Raw genomic sequence first — 15924 nt, 5'->3', positions numbered from 1 at the left:
ACTCACCTGCCATTGCTTTTTTCAAGCGCCTTCAACCCCTAAAGTCCCTCTAGTAGACCCCAGCAGGAGGCATCAGAGGAAAAGCTTGAGGAGTGAGGCCCTTATTCAGTGGCTCCAGTATTTCCAGGCTCTGCATCCTCAGCTGACCCAGCACCCAGTGGCCCCTACCTATTTAGATTGGAGGTGGCCCGGGAGCCACATAGCACATGGGGGGGCACATATCTGGGGGCAGAGGGGGTAGGGGAACACATAGGAAGTGCTGAGCAAGTGTAGCCATTGATGCATTGTGCATGCTTTTGTGACAAGACTGGGTCATGTCCACACTGTGTCCATGCACGTGCACAGGGGCCCTTGTATACGTCCATCCGTGGACAAGAGGCCTGGCTTCACCTCATGGTTTCCATCAGAGTACGCTTGAGTTAGGAAGATCTGGACACCAGTGCTCAATGCCAGCCATGTCTTACCATCCAGTATGGTGGGAGCTGGCACTGGGTCCTCCCTGTGACTGCACTTACTGTTCCACCACCTCCTCACTGTACAACTGTGAAAATGAGGCCCAGAGAGATCCAGGGACTGACCCACAGCACATGAGGTGAGCATAATCCAGAGGATCAGGAAGGGTTCCAGCCTCCTAGGCAAGGCCTCAATCCCCTCCTTCGGGATTGGCTTTGGAAGTGAGAGCCCCTAAGACTTGGGAGTCCGCCACCCCATGCTTTGCCATGCTGGGCCATTTTCCTCTTAGTATCCCCACATGCGTAAAGGCACATACACTAAATTTACAGGTGGGGACCAAGGCATTGGAGTCAGAGGAGGGGCAGACAATTGGGAGGTGATAAGGGGGAAGGGAAAAAGAGGTTAGTGGCAGCTCTGCTATGGGACAGTGGCGTGCAGTCTCCTAGCAACAGTCCCAAGAGACAATAAGATGGGGAGGGTGAGAGAGGTCAGGTTGATGGGCAGGGGATCTTCAAGTTCCCCAGGGGTCTCTGGGGCTGGGACAGTCTCAGGAGAGCATTGAGGGGAGTGGCCTTGGGTCCTGCATTCCCCCACTCTGGGCACCTGGAATGAAAATTAAGTCCCCGAAGTGTGGAGGGGGCCTACAGGAAAGAAGTCCTCAATTTCCTCCTCTATAAATGGGTTCTTGGAATGGGTGACCCCATGGGTTCCACGGACTTTGAGAAGTGTCTGCAGGTCTTGTTCCTTCATCGATGACCCACTGTACCCTGCGGTCCTTAGTTAACACTTTTTAGTCCCTGGAGGTCTTTCTGAGCAGAGGGAGGCTTAGGACTTGGGGGACTGAGGACTTGGGGTAGGGAAGAACATGGAGGAGCCCTGCATCACAAGTCTGGTGACTTAGCTAGAAATCAGTCCTCATTGGAGCCTCGGGGTCCTCCTTTGGAAGTGGAACTGGAGTCATTGCACTGGCTATGGTGAAAACGTGTCCTGAGTGAACTAGACAGCCAGGGCCAGTGGAGAAAAGAGGGGAGCAAGGGAGGCTTTCTATGTTCCTTGAATCAGTCTTGGAGCTCGCAAACCCTGCTTCTATGATCCCCCAACCCCTGCTGTCCCGTGCCCTCAGACCCTGGAAAGAAGCTGTCTTGACACCTGAACGAGGCCTGTGTTTTATATTGTGGGTTCTCTGACTGGGGTGGCAGTACTTGCACTAACCACTAGAGGGCAGGCAGTCTCTTCTCCAACAGGTGCCCAGGTTCTTTATTGGAATAACAGGAGCGTGGAAGAGTCATCAGAGGTCATTCTGGCAGTCCCCCTGACTCAGAACCAACTTGCAAGTCCTATTATTAATATCCATATCCACAATCTGAGCTGGCCAGAGGAGGGAAGGGGGCACTTCAAGATCATCTCATTTATTCATTCATCAACAATGCTCCAAGCACTCACCTGAGTTAGGCACTGGGTGCAGAGCTGAAAACAACAAACATGGTCCCTACCCTGCAGGAGCTCACAGTCTGCAGGAGGAGATAGACAAGCAGTGCAAACACATATGAAAGTAAAGAGCAAGTGTGATACCAAAAGTAAAGCAGGCTGCTATGAAGAAGGGCTGGGGACTACCATGTAGGAAGGTCCAAAGTTTCTTACTGAAGTGACATTTATGCAGCTACGAGAATGACAAGACGGTGCCAGCCTGCACAAGGCTGGGAACAGGTTTCCAGAGACAAGGCACAACTGGTGCAGAGACTCAGGGGCAGAAGTGAGTTTGTCCAGAGAAGAGGAAAGAAAGGTGGCCACTGTGGCCAGAGTGAGCTTGGGAGGAGAAGAAAGGGCAGGAGGAGGGAAAGACCAGATTTTGGGGACTGGTAGCCTGTGTTATCTATTGCTCTGTGACAACATTAACCCGAAACTTAGTGGCTCAAAAAAGGAAGGTAAACTATCTCACAGTTTCTGTTGATCAGGAATTTGGGCATGGCCTAGCTGGTGTTTCTGCCTCAAGGTGTGTAAGGTAGCGGGGGCTGTGTTCTCAATGCTTATCCTCATGGGGTCCCAGTTACATGGGCAGGTAGGATATGGGGAATGAACTGATAAGGCAGAAAGTTTTTGGGTTGAGGCTGGGTTCATTGGAGAAAGACATTCATGGGAGTCAGAGGAGTGTTCCTGAAGGATAGGTCATGTGATCTGGGAAGATTTGGGAGGGGAGATGTGATGAGGAACATGACTATAATGCTGTTGACATGGCAGCCAGAAGGCTAGCACATAGTGAGGGCTCACCCAGGCTCCATCCTCATGACCCCTCATAATTACTGGATTCATGGGTCTAGGGTTGACCTGGGTAGGGGTGTGGCTGTGACCGTTACATCAGATTGATGCCATGGGGACTGGGGATCTGGAGTGGCACAGGAGGGGGACTGTTCCACATCCCTTCCTCAATCACCCTGAGCAGGGTGTGTGTGAGCAACAGCAGCCCTCCCACATCACTGTGGCTCTGGAGCCTGTCTCCTCTGAAAGTGATTTTCTAGGCAGGGGAAAGATATGTGAGGTGGGAAAGGAAATGAGCATCTGGTTCCATTTTCCTACCGCAGGAGGGATTTCTGACCCTCCAAGGAAAGGCAGGACTCCACCAAGTGTGAGCATTATAGGGTGTGCATGTGTATAGGTGCCACTCCAGAGACCCCTGCCTGTGGTTTCTCCACTAACTTCCCAAAATGGGGCTGGTTCTCTCATGAAGGCAGAGACAGGAGCCTGAGTGTTATTTCAGCACTTCCCATTGTAAGAAGCCATGTGTGGGAGGGTGGCCTCTTTTCTGAGGAAATGGACTTCTGGAGGAAGGATCCTGGGTTTCTCAGAATCCTTGAGGGCTGAGTAGGAGCCAAAAGACCCAGGCCTGCCAAGTTCTTGAACTCAGGGGTTCTGACATCTGCAGGTACAGCCTGCAGGAAGCTGGGCACTAAATCCCTACCCACGGGGCCAGCTTAGGCTGAGGCTTTAGGGAAGGGACTGCCTGGGGGTCATAGGCCAAGGCACCACTTTCACCTGGTCTTTTTCTGAGCTCCACGCTTGCCCTGTGTTGGACACAAACCCCGCAGTCCTAGCTGCCAGCATTGACTGTGCCACTGATTGCCCTAACCCTGTCAAGCACCTCCCAGATCCCCCTGCCATCCTTAGAAGTCAATATCTAGCTCTGCCCTCCAAGGGCCTCCTCTTCACTGCACTCTCCTCTTCCTAGGAGGTGGCAGCAGGGGCTGGAAGCCAGGAGCATCCTTGGCTTAGTGGACTTGTCACGGGTTGATGATGCAGCCCTTGGCTGCCTGGAGGAAGGAAGCATCGCCTCCTAGAACAAGAGCCTTTCCTTTCTGCCTGGGGATCTGGGAAGCAGAAGGAGGGCCTTCTATGATGATAGACAGGGAACTGGGAGCTCCTCTTTTACCCAGGGGGCTCTAGGGCAGGAATGAACAGGAAGGAAATGGCCTCAGATGTAGCTCTTGTGGACACCCCACATGTGCCCCAGACTTGTGATACTGACTCCAGGGTTGGGTCAGCCAGCAAGTCAGCCAGGAGGAGTTGCCCACTCCTGCCGGGTCAGCCTAGGGCCCTCCAGGCTGGGCAAATGTGGGGATGAGTGTGAGGGTGGCCATGAAGCACCTTGCCCTTCTCTGTGGGGCCAAAGCCCCTGCTGGAGGTAGTAGGATGTGTGAGAGTTTCAGAATCCCAGATCCACCATTTACCCAAAGCAGCATGACCTAGGACCACTTGCTCCTCTCTCAGCCTCTATGTTCCCATCTTCAGAATGGCCAAATAACAGTTTCACAGATCATGGCTGGCAGCAGAGGAAGGCAAGTACTTGAGGCAGTGACAGTTTACCCCTATGTTAATCCTGAGCTGCAATAAACCTGTGTATAAAGAGTGTATTACCTGTGTCCTAATATACTGATCCTGACACTGCCCTCCCACCCCCCACCCCCGCCCATGCACTCACAGGCATAGGATTGCTGGGTAGATAGATCTGCATTTTTAAATGTTAATAGCTGGAGCCAGAATAATTTGCAAATAGGCTGTAACAGTTACTTTGCCACTAGCAGTCAGTGATGGTGGCTGCTTTACTGTATCTCCCCTGGCCCTGGGTGTTTTCATTAAAAAAAAATTTTTGGACAGTCTGGTGTCAGGATGGCCAGTGGAATCCCAGTGTTGCTTTGATTTGCAGTTGCCCAACTGACTCATTGAGTCACCCTACATTTGTCTTCCAGACATTTTGGTTTGTTCTTCCCTGAGTCATCTCTTCTGATTCTTGGCCTTGTGGGGGTCTTTCTTCCACCCAGGAACATCCGGGCATTTTTCCTTTGAGGGATCTGGGATCCCAGTATCCCAAGGTTCTTAAAATTCCCTTTTAAAGGAAATAATGTTGAGTAAGAGGCAAATTCCACCTTCACTGTTGTCATGAATTGAATTGTGTCCCCCAAAAATATATGTATTAATTTGACTAGGCCATGATTCCCAGTATTGTGTGATTGTCCACCATTTTGTCATCTGATGTAATTTTCCTATGTGTCGTAAATACTAATCTCTGCCTGTGGTTAAGGAGGCAAGATTAGATTATGTCAAAGAAGATTGGGGTGGAATGTAACACCCTTACTCAGGTCACATCCCGGATCCAATGTAAAGGGAGTTTCCCTGGGGTGTGGCCTGCATCACCTTTTATCTTACGAGAGATAAAAGGAAAGGGAAGCAAGCAGAGAGTGGAAAACCTCATACCACCAAGAAAGAAGTGCTGGGAGCAGAGCACGTCCTTTGGACCAGAGGTTCCTGTGCGGAGAAGCTCCTAGACCAGGGGAAGATTGATGACAAGGACCTTCCTTCAGAGCTGACAGAGAGAGAAAGCCTTCCCTTGGAGCTGACACCCTGAATTTGAACTTCTGGCCTACTAGACTGTGAGAGAATAAACTTCTGTTTGTTGAAGTCATCCACTTGCAGTATTTCTGTTATGGCAGCAGTAGATAACTAAGACAATTGTCAATTGTGTAAGATCAGCATGAATCCAATCCCCAAAATGTGGAAATTGATCCAGTCCTCATCTTCCCATTTCTCTATCCTCGTTGCTAACCATCCACATGACACTCTTTCTCTCTGACCATAGTCACCAGGAGCTGGGTCAGAGCTCACAAGTTAGAAGAACACCATCCTTCAGACCAGCTGCCATGCAGCAGTTCCTTGACCCCAGCCACTTGGAGCTAGATTACACCTTACACTTTTAATAGGTCACTGTGAATTCAATAATTCACTGGAATGACTCACAGAATTTCACAGAGATTATACTATATTTATGACTATAGATTTATTACAGAAAAAAGTATACAAATAAAGACATGCATAGGCCAAGGCCTTGGAGAGTTCCTGGTGCAGAGCTTCCAGGTCCCAAGTGACACATACCCTTCTGAGAGTAGATGTTCTTATCCACAAGAAAGCTCTCATCAACCAGGAACCTCATCTGAGCCTCTAAGTTCAGGGGTTTTATTAGCCTTGCCATGTAGCCACCAGAGATGCATTATGTCTTCTGAGGCCAGACAACATTGGACAACCAGGTGGTCCCTCTTGGTCTGGTTGCCCACACTTATTAGCCTCAGGTGTGGCCCAGCATGAAAGAACCAAGAACAAAGGCCAAATTGCTTTCTGCAAGGTGATTCCATATCTCAAAGTTTACTCCCTGGCCTTTGGTCATGGGTTCTTTCATGTTCTTAACATTTGGAGGGTTACTTCCATCTCCCTGTACATTTGACCATCAACATTATAATCTCAGTCCAATCAGTCACTAACAATTAGTCCAGTCTACCTTATGGCAAAAACTTCTCCCAGGTCCAGGTCACTCTGGTTGCTGTAGACTTCCATTTGATCCTTTCTGGTTCCACAGACAGGCATTTTCATGGCTTCTCCATTTCAAGCATCTGGTGTAATTGAGCTTAGACTCATTATTATTCTCTTGCTCTAAGCCTGTCTGGAGATAATAACATAATCTTGGATTTTCCCTGCTGCATTACCCACAAGGGACATTAGGTTCAGCCACTGTACTGTTCCAGATTGCCAGCAGCAATATTAATCCAGCATGTACCTCTCCCTCAGTCCACTCATTCACAATTACAGCTTCTCAGGAAGCATCCTTGCTTCCATTACTTACAGTTGTAGACACAACAACATCTTCTTCCACGCTGTTTTCCCCGATCCACCAGAAAAAGATGAATCTATGCAGTGGGGATCCTCCTTTGTCCCCCTCATGCTGAGTGTGAACACCCACTTTAAAGGCTTGTAAACCAGCCCTTCATGACTTTAATCCCCCTGTTTTAGACAATCAATATTTCAATTGCCTTTTACTACTCTGGATAAAAGCATGTTATGTCGTCTGAAGAAATACAACTTAACAGTCCCATATTGATGCAGAGTCTTCTGTTCCAGTTCTTTTATATCATTTAGATCATTTGAATCTACCACTGGTTAAGCAAAGCCCAGTCCAACTAAATGTATTCTTCCAGGGCTACCAGCATCAGTCTGACTTGCCAGCTACGTGCAGGGCCTTCCACCAATTGGGAATGTGCACCATAACCATCTCCAGACTCTGTTTCTCTTGGGAGATAGGACAATTCATTTTGGTATTTTGTACTTTAGAAGGTGCAAGAGGAATATGTCTAGATTCAGCCCATCTCTGCATGGCTGTATCTCCCCCATTTCCATTCTTCTCATGGAGGACCTAGTTGGTCATCTCAAGCCAGTGTACCAGGATATCTACTCTTCAGCTCTAATTAATGTCCCATGCTGTAAAGAGGTTCTTCTGGTGGGCATGGACATTAAAGGGTCCTACTTGGATGCATCCTTCAGATTTCCATAGGGCTGTACCCCACACAGGCATCTCTTTAATAGGTCAGGTTTCCATTGCCCTTTTACTTGACACTATAGCCCAGCTGTTGGTCACCGCCCATGAGTCAGTAAAAACTCAAATATGGGGGCAAACTGCATGTAATTCAGTTCATCGAGCTGAATTGTTTTTACCTTCTTTACTCACAGTCTTTCCATCTACTGGTTATTGTCCCTGAAAGGAAAATCTCCTGGTCCAAAATCACAGCAATCATGGCTGAGTGGTGCTCACAGGCTTTGACATAAGTCCCAGTCTATTATAACAACCTGTGTGGGCTTGGGCAATCTTAGTAGTTCCCACTTAGCATATCCAATTAGTATTAACTGAAGGACAGACCTACATTCCCTCTGCTTCACAAAACGTTCCCCAGTTAAACACAATATCCATAATACATTCAGATAAAGGAAACACAACCAACCACTTTACATAAAGCCTGTTTAAATATTATATTTTTCATCCAATATTCTCCCCCCCCCCACAATTTTCCTCATTCATATGCATATGGCCTCGGATCCTTGTATGGGGGTCAAACCAGGAAGATTCTGGCCCTTTGTAAATCATCTTGATTAACTTGTGGGGCCTTTGCCCCAAACAATTCTAGGTGGGGCTCTTCACTGTAATCTTCTCTTACTAGCCTTCTAAAGATTTCCACTGTCCTGGGATGAGTCCCTTGACTTTTCCCTCTGTCTTTTCTTACTGTTTTCTTGGGAACTAGTCTAGCCCTCACTCTCTGTAGTTGCAGCATATTTCCTTTAGAAATGGCTCTGAGGCTTTGGCTGTAACTTGAGTTTGCCAGAATCTAAACTTAACTCATGTATTATTTTCATTTTAGCTATTACCAATAACAACCAAAAACAAAAACAAAAAAAACCAACCCACTGCCGTTGAGTTGATTCTGACCCATAGTGACCCTATAGGACATAATAGAACTGCCCCATAGAGTTCCAAGGAGTGGCTGGTGGATTCAAACTGCTGATCTTTTGGCTAGCAGCCATAGCTCACTGTAGCTCTTAAACACTGTGACACCAGGGCTCCAAATAACAACCAAGGTAATATATATTTTGCTTTTTCCTTGTTATTTTCCATTTCCTTGTGCACACAGTAAGCCAACTCTTCAGGAGTTAGATGCACTACCCCGAAGCTCCATTGGTAACTTCTGCCTCTAGTCACATATTGCAGTGCAGCTACCGTTTACAAAAGTTTCTAAACCCCACCTGTTCATCTTTTACTTCCAAAACCCCATGTCTCTGTGAATCACAGTAATTGCAGAGAATCCCATTCTCGTCAACCATTGTCCCTGGGTTGTGCTTGGCTGGTGACCAAGAGATTGGTGGTTCAAACTCACCCAGTGGCATCACAGAAGTCCTGGCTATCTGCTTCTACAAAGATTACAGCCAAGAATACCCCGTGGAGCAGTAATACTCTGTAACACATGGGTCATCATGAGTCAGCATCAACTCAAAGGCATGAAAGAACAACAAGGGGCAAATCCCATCTTTACAATCAATTGTGTGGTGAGATCAGCATAAACTCAATTCCCAAATATGGAGATAGGTCCAGTCCTCACCTTCCTATTTCTCTATCCTTGTCACCAGCTGTCCATATGGCACTCTCTGACCCTAGGCACCTGAAGCTGGGTAGAGCTCACAAGTTAGAAGGGCACCATTTTTCAGACCAGCTGCCCATGCAGCCCTTCCCTGACCCACCTGGAACCCACATTCCTTGGGTTCAAAAATGTGCTGGAACAGCTCACAGGATTTCACAAAGAATATAACATACTTAAAACTATAGATTTCTTACAGCAAAAAGGTTACAAATGAAGAGACGCATCGGGCATGGTCTTGGAGGGTTCCTGACCTGGAGCTTCCATGTCCCAAGGGATGCACACCCTCCTGAGACTAGATGTTCTTATCAACATCTGAGCCTCCGTGTTCAGGGCTCTTTTCAGCCTCCCCACATGGCCTTGTCAGATTACATCATACCTTCTGAAGCCAGACAATATTGGGCCACCATGTGGTCCCTCTTGCTCTAGTCACCCCCCAATCACTAGCCTCGGGTCTGGTATGGCTGGAAAGAACCGAGAACAAAGGCCAAATTACTTGCAAGGTGATTCCACATCTTGTAAGTGTCTTTCCTTGTATACTCTGTACACTGTTTCCAGTTGGTGGAGAAATAAATTTTCACCAGAGCCTCTCTTCCATGTCAGAAATAGACCAAGACTCTGGTAGAATAGAGGGAGTATCACGCAGCCCAACCTTTGCATGGTTCTGGGTCCTGACATGAAAGACTGTTAGCAGCCACTTCACATTGCTTAGCTTCTGTTTCTCATCTATAGAATGAGGATGTTTGGTGAGGATTTATGGGATATGCTTTTAATACAGGCTCTTAATACAGGGAGGTACTATTACTACCCAGCTAATGAAATGACTGGAACATAATAATATTTTTAATTCTTCTTCCACCTCAAATTCTACTTTTAAAGTCAGTAACAATTTTCTCCTCAAGGAAATAATGACCCACTTCTTCCCAAAAGTCATTGAGGGTTTGGGAGTAACCTGTGTGTGCTCCTACACCCGCCCCTCCTGATTGTTTACAGTGCTGCAGTTGACTGTATGTCTCTCCTTTGTCCCATCTCCTGTATGAAAATGATCATCTCTGAACATGGAAGAGTTCATCGGTGAGGACATACAAAGGATTTAGAACTGAGACATAGTGGAACCCTGGTGCTTGCCTTCCGAAGAACAACATCTCCTATGTCTCCACCGTCCTGTGCACCTACTGATCCTTTGGACCACAGAACAGGTCTTTGACCTACTATTCAAACAGTAAGTGCCTGACCCTTCCATAGCACGGTGGCAACTCTGCCACCTACCAGCTGTGTGTCTTGGGACTGTCACTTCACCCCTCTGAATCTTCGCTTGTTCCACTGAAGTGTGGTTAGGTGAGAGGACCCATCTCAGGGCTATTGTCAGAACTCAATAAGACACACTATGAGGAGTGCTCACTCAGTGCCTCACTCTGTAGAAGGGACTGCTGCAGGGGCTGTTGTTTGTATTTATTATGATCCTCTCCTTCAGGAGGAAGATCACCACCTCATCCCTCACTGACCCTGTGGCCTTGCCAAACACTTTTTTCCCATTTATAAAGGAGGTTTGAAATCCCATATTGGGGACCCTGCCACCAGAGCAGAGATTTCGGAGGGCTAGCAGAAAGGTGGCCCACACACTCAGATAGGTAGGAAGGTGCTAACAGCAGCTCATTCATTCCTTTCATGTATATTAAGCACACTGAGGGCAGGCACTTTTCTAGGCCCTTAGCATCATTCCATGAACAAAGCAGACACAGATCCCTGCCCTCTAGGGCTCTCAATCTAGTTGTGGATTAGACAGTACCAGACTTCATAAGCAGGTTGTGTGCACAGGATATTAGCTGTGATGCCTTCACAGCCTCCTCTAGGTACTGATACTTCCTGATTGTGATGGGAATGACACACTCCAGGACCGACTAAAACAACGCATGGCCTTTGGGTCAAGAAAGAGGGTCTCCTGTTTCCACAGACCATGAGAAGGGAGGGAGCAGCTGAGGTTGGGGAGGGGCTGGGCAGAGCCCTAGGTCCTAACATCTTAGGATTCCCACTTGAGGGCTGAGGTCTGGGGACGTACCCTGTAGGAGGAAAGAATTCAGACAGATGAGGATGGACACTCTGGGTAGTATGGGAGCTCAGTGCAAGTCCCTGAGAGAACGCATCCCCACCACCACTCCATCCCAGGTCAGCTTCCCACCCCCACCTGGGGGCCCAGAACAGGATGTGCAGTGAACAACCTGCTCCCAAACCTGACTCAGACCTCAGGACTGTGTGCCCAGCTACACATGGGGTGGGGCAGGCTGTGCCTGTAGCCTTTGGGAGCACAGTGTCAGTGGGAGATGGGACCACTGTGCTCCCAAAGCATGCCTGGCACATAGAGAATAAGGCATCACATAGTCTCACAAGCCACAGGCTGAGCTGCCAAGAGTGCCCTTAGAAGGCAGGGGCAATAGGACAGATTCCTCCTTTAGAAATTTATGGAGAACATACTGTGTGCCGGCACAGAGGAATTAATGGAACACCCATCCCTCTCCCTCCTGGAGCTTACCATCCAGAGGAGAGGGAGCAATTGGAGTCATGCACAGAATATGTCAGGCTTCCATGAAGAAGGGGAGACTATGGATCCAGAGCTCCCTATGATGGAGGCTCTTTGCCAGCACCCTGCTGGAGGACCAGGCCTGCAACTGCCAGGACAGCACTGGGGTGGTGCTGGCGTTTGGACAGGTAGAGTCAGGTACAGGATCCCACTTCCCACAGTGGTGCTGTCGGAGGGCAACATGGAAGGAAAGGGCAGGCCTCTGACTCTGGTGTGCACCCAGCTTCCCCCAGTGGCTTCCTCTCCATTCTGAACATCTGGATGGACAAGTACCCAAAAGACTTATGTCAGGCCACAGACTTTCCCAGCCTCAAGCTGCTTATGGACTACATGCAGCTAAACATGCCTCAAACAGACCTAGAGTACCGTATCTACCTTCTGCTTGCCCAGTGGAGCGGGCAGATGCAGACAGTGAGAAGGAATGAGGGTGGGTGTAGATGAGCATGTTGGGAGAGGGAATGGCTGGGTACGCAGGGAGGAACCTCTATAGGTTACAGCTGGGCCAGGAGCAAAGACTACCCTCAGAACTTTCACTTTGAGGACAGCAGTTTAGGAATGCTTCCTTGAAGAGGGATTCTTGAGCTGGGGCTGCTCACAAAGGTAGTGGCATTTTTTCTGCACTTGGAAAAGCATATGCAAAGCCAGATATGTTGGTGAAACTTTCTCTCCTTCTAGCTCCAGAACCATTTCTTGAGCTACACTCAGCTCAAGCACCAGCTGTAGTGCCACTTCTAAAGCTAAAGGCAGCTCCTGGCCCAGCTGCACCTCCAGCTCCAGCGCTAGGTCTACGGACATCTTCAGAGCTAGAACCAGATGCAGTGCCAGCTTTACCACCATCTCCAGAGCTATAAACACCAGTGTCATCTCCAGAACTCATACCAGCACCAGAAATACTTGTAGCAACAAGTTCAGAGCTAGAGTCATCTCCAGAGTCAATTCCAGCAATAACATCAGAGCCAACAATAACTCAAGCACCACTTTTATCAGCACAACCTAAGCTAGAGCCAGCGCTAGTGGCAGCACCAGTGTCAGGGTTAGAGACCACCCCTAGGACAGCTGCAACACCAGCTCTAGAGGAAGCACCCACTCCCGCACCAGCTCTAACACCAGCTACCAAGCTACAGCCAGATCCAGCACTAGCTCTAGAGCTAGAGCCAGTGCAAGCTCCTACACCATGACCTTCCTGTCCCTCATCTGTGACTACAGGGAATGGTCTGAGTGAAGAGAAGCTGAACCTCTTGGCATTTCTTCCCAAGCAGTGGCAGAGCAGTTAACACTGATGGATACATAGAGAAGCCAGGCTTTTGTCACGTGCTGTCCTAGACCTGTCATTCCCTGATCCGGAGTCCAATAACCTGGGTCTAGATCCCAGCTCCATCACTTACAACCATGTAATACGGGCATGTTTCTTAACCTCAAGGCCTCAGTGTCCACCTCAGGACAGTAGAGATAGAACATTAACCATCCCTGTCACACAGAATGACTGCCTGGACTCCACTGGTCCCAGCAGAACAAGAAGGGCAAGAAGCACCTGGTACACATCTTCTGTACCAATGTTACCGAGTTCAACATTGTGGTCTTCTCTGTCATCACCACCTTCCTGGGGGACTGGAGCATGAAGGCCCCAGACTGGGTCAGGGTGGTGGAGCACTGGATTGAGGTGGCCATTTTAGGCTTTGGGAGGGGCCCGGGGGACCTACTCTTCCCAGGCCTTGGAACTTTCTTCTCTCTTTGGTTCTCTCTCACTATTGTGCTCTGTGGCCGGAGCCCCTACACAGACCCTAGTCCCATCCTGTGCAGTGGCACACTGACCTTGACATACTTGTCCCAGTGGTGAGACATTCATTCCTACCTAGACTACTTTTTCAGGTTAAGCTGAAATCTTCCAGCTTGTGAGTGTTACACCTTTGGTGAAGGTGTGCCCTACAGGGCATCCATGGACATCTGTCTCATTCAATAGGGGAGATGTCAGCTGAGATAGATGGAGGCTGGAGCAAGTGAAGGTCCAGCTCCCTGACCTGACAGCTCACACTTTTCCCTTCCCCAGGAGATCCTGAACCTCAGGAGCTTCTCCTCACTGCATATCATCCTATTTGCTCTGCAGAGCATCTCAGTCCATCAACTGAAACAGACATGAGGAGAAGTGTCCACGTGGGCAGGCGTCTCTAGTAGGAGCACCAGGGTGAACCTGGAACTTCTCACAGGGCTTTAGATTTCCCCCTCAGTGATTCTGAGACCTGCTGGGAGACAGCAAGTTGTAATAGCAGGAACTGGACTCCTGGGCAGGGTTTCAAAGGCTCCATGTGTCTTCAGGCCAACATTTCTGACTGAGGACTCGGTTTACTGGTCTGTTAGACACAACGTTGAGCCAAATTGTAGATTTTCAAGTGTTCACTTCACAGTCACACACTTCTTTGTCCTATTTAAATCAAAACAGGAAAAATCTAGCTGCTCATTAGAAATGAGACACAGAGTCCTGGCAACCTGAGGCCTCACCTTCTCAATGTTATGGAGCCCCTGAGGGCTCATAGGATCCCAGTTTGAAAACCACTCATCCAGGAAGTCTGCATCCTTTGGGCTCTCAAATAAAATGGATTTTCACTCACACCCCTCCCCACCATCCTCAACTTTCTTCCTTGATTTCCCCTCGCCACAGGCACAGCTCGCAAACATTTCATGAATTGTGGAACAGCGACTCATGGAGCAGGGACCAGCTCATCAAGGTAAACTAGAGGTCAGGGAATGGGCCAGGCAGGTGGATGTGGTTTTGTTCATTTCTTACCGGAAGTTTTTTGAAAAGTTCCAGCCGTGTCTTGACTACATTAAAGGAAGAGGGATCTCTTTTGCCCATGGGCAGGTGCGGTGCAGTGTCCGAGGTAGGAGGCCCCTGGCTGAAGTTCTGTTAGCTGGGCACTTGCAGGGGGGTTGATGAGCTGACAGAATGAGCAGGTATCTGGCTTCCAAGCTGGCTAGTCCTGCTTGGACTTGGCTCCTTTAGGCTGTAGGGTGAATGGGGAGATGGGGGGCAGGTGGGCTGGTCCTTCCATGCACATCACACCCTGTCCTCAACAAACCAGCCGTGCTGCTACTTCTGTGTGTATTGCAGGCCCAAGAGTGGGGCACCCTGCCAGTATGAGGGATGAGGACTGCAGGGGAGTCCTGTGTGCCACGTGACCAAGGGCTGCCCAGCCTTGGGTCCCAATGTCTTCACACAAGAGGCAGATGCGTTGCTCTCTGTGACTGCCCACTCTGCTTCTACAGCAGATAGTGCATCAATCACAGCCTCAGAATTCTCATCATGTGGTCTCCTCAGCAATGACATATGCATAGATGGCTTATGGAAGTACCTGGGGACTAATGAGTTCAAACTGTCCTTAGAAGCTTCCATGTGAAAGTGGAAGTGAAGTGTCACCTCCCATTGCTACTGGCCACCCCTACCTGTTAAGTTAGAGATAGCACTTTAGGAGATCTATTCCTGAGTGGATGGAAACAGAGTTCTCTGCAGGGGAACATCCTGAGGGCTCCTGGTGGAGGTGAAGCCTTTGGCATTGCCCTGGGGGCAGAGATGCCAGTGCGGCTCGGGCAGGGAGGAGGTTCTCCACCAGGCCTTCTAGATACCTTGTCCCTCTCTCTCCTCTGCTCAGCTCAGCTGGGGGCCTAGTTTCACAGCAAGAGGCCAAGAGGACAGTTGTCTGATCTGGTGAGTTGAGGGAGTGGAGGGGTGAAGGCAGCTGACCCAGGGCCTCCTGCTGGGAGACAGGAGTTGGTGTGTCTCTGACTCCCTGTGAGGCCCTGACACATACCTGCCCCTCTTAAACTTCTCTTTCCTCATCTGGGCAATGGAGGGATGAGAATCCTGTGGTGCCAACCTCTCTGAGTGCTGCTGAGGATTAGGGGGAAAAGGTATGTACTTGAGGTTTGAGCAGTGCTCTGCAGCAGAAAGAGTGAGGTGAGAACAGCAACAATAATAGAGATACGGCATTGACTCCTCAGGAGGGTCTATGTGGTTGGTGTCCACTTTCCAGATGAGGAAACAGGCCCAGCTATATTAGGCTGCTTATCCAATGTTTCGCCCCACTGAGTGTTGGACCTGGGATTTGAATCTAAAATCAGAGCATGCTGGAGGTGGCAGTAGTGTTTATACCAGGTGACTCGCGCCTGTTGTCCAAGTCCAAAATCAAGGTGAAGGAGTGGTAAAGGGGTCTGGGAAGATGGCCTCATTGACCTCATCCTTAACACTGGCAATAGAGGACCTCCAAGTTCACCACCTTGGAGATGAACCCCAAGAGAGCCCAGAAGGGGCAGCAATAAAAGGAGATGGTGAGTGAGTCGAGGCCAGGGAAAGGGCTGGGAGGGGGTGGGGGCTGGCTCCAAGTCAGGAGAGGAAGATCTCCT

The sequence above is a fragment of the Trichechus manatus genome, unplaced genomic scaffold (genome assembly GCF_000243295.1).
Source record: "Trichechus manatus latirostris isolate Lorelei unplaced genomic scaffold, TriManLat1.0 scaffold00157, whole genome shotgun sequence".
NCBI lineage: Eukaryota > Metazoa > Chordata > Mammalia > Sirenia > Trichechidae > Trichechus > Trichechus manatus.
The sequence above is the reverse complement of the archived record's forward strand: the minus strand, read 5'-3'. Positions refer to the sequence as shown.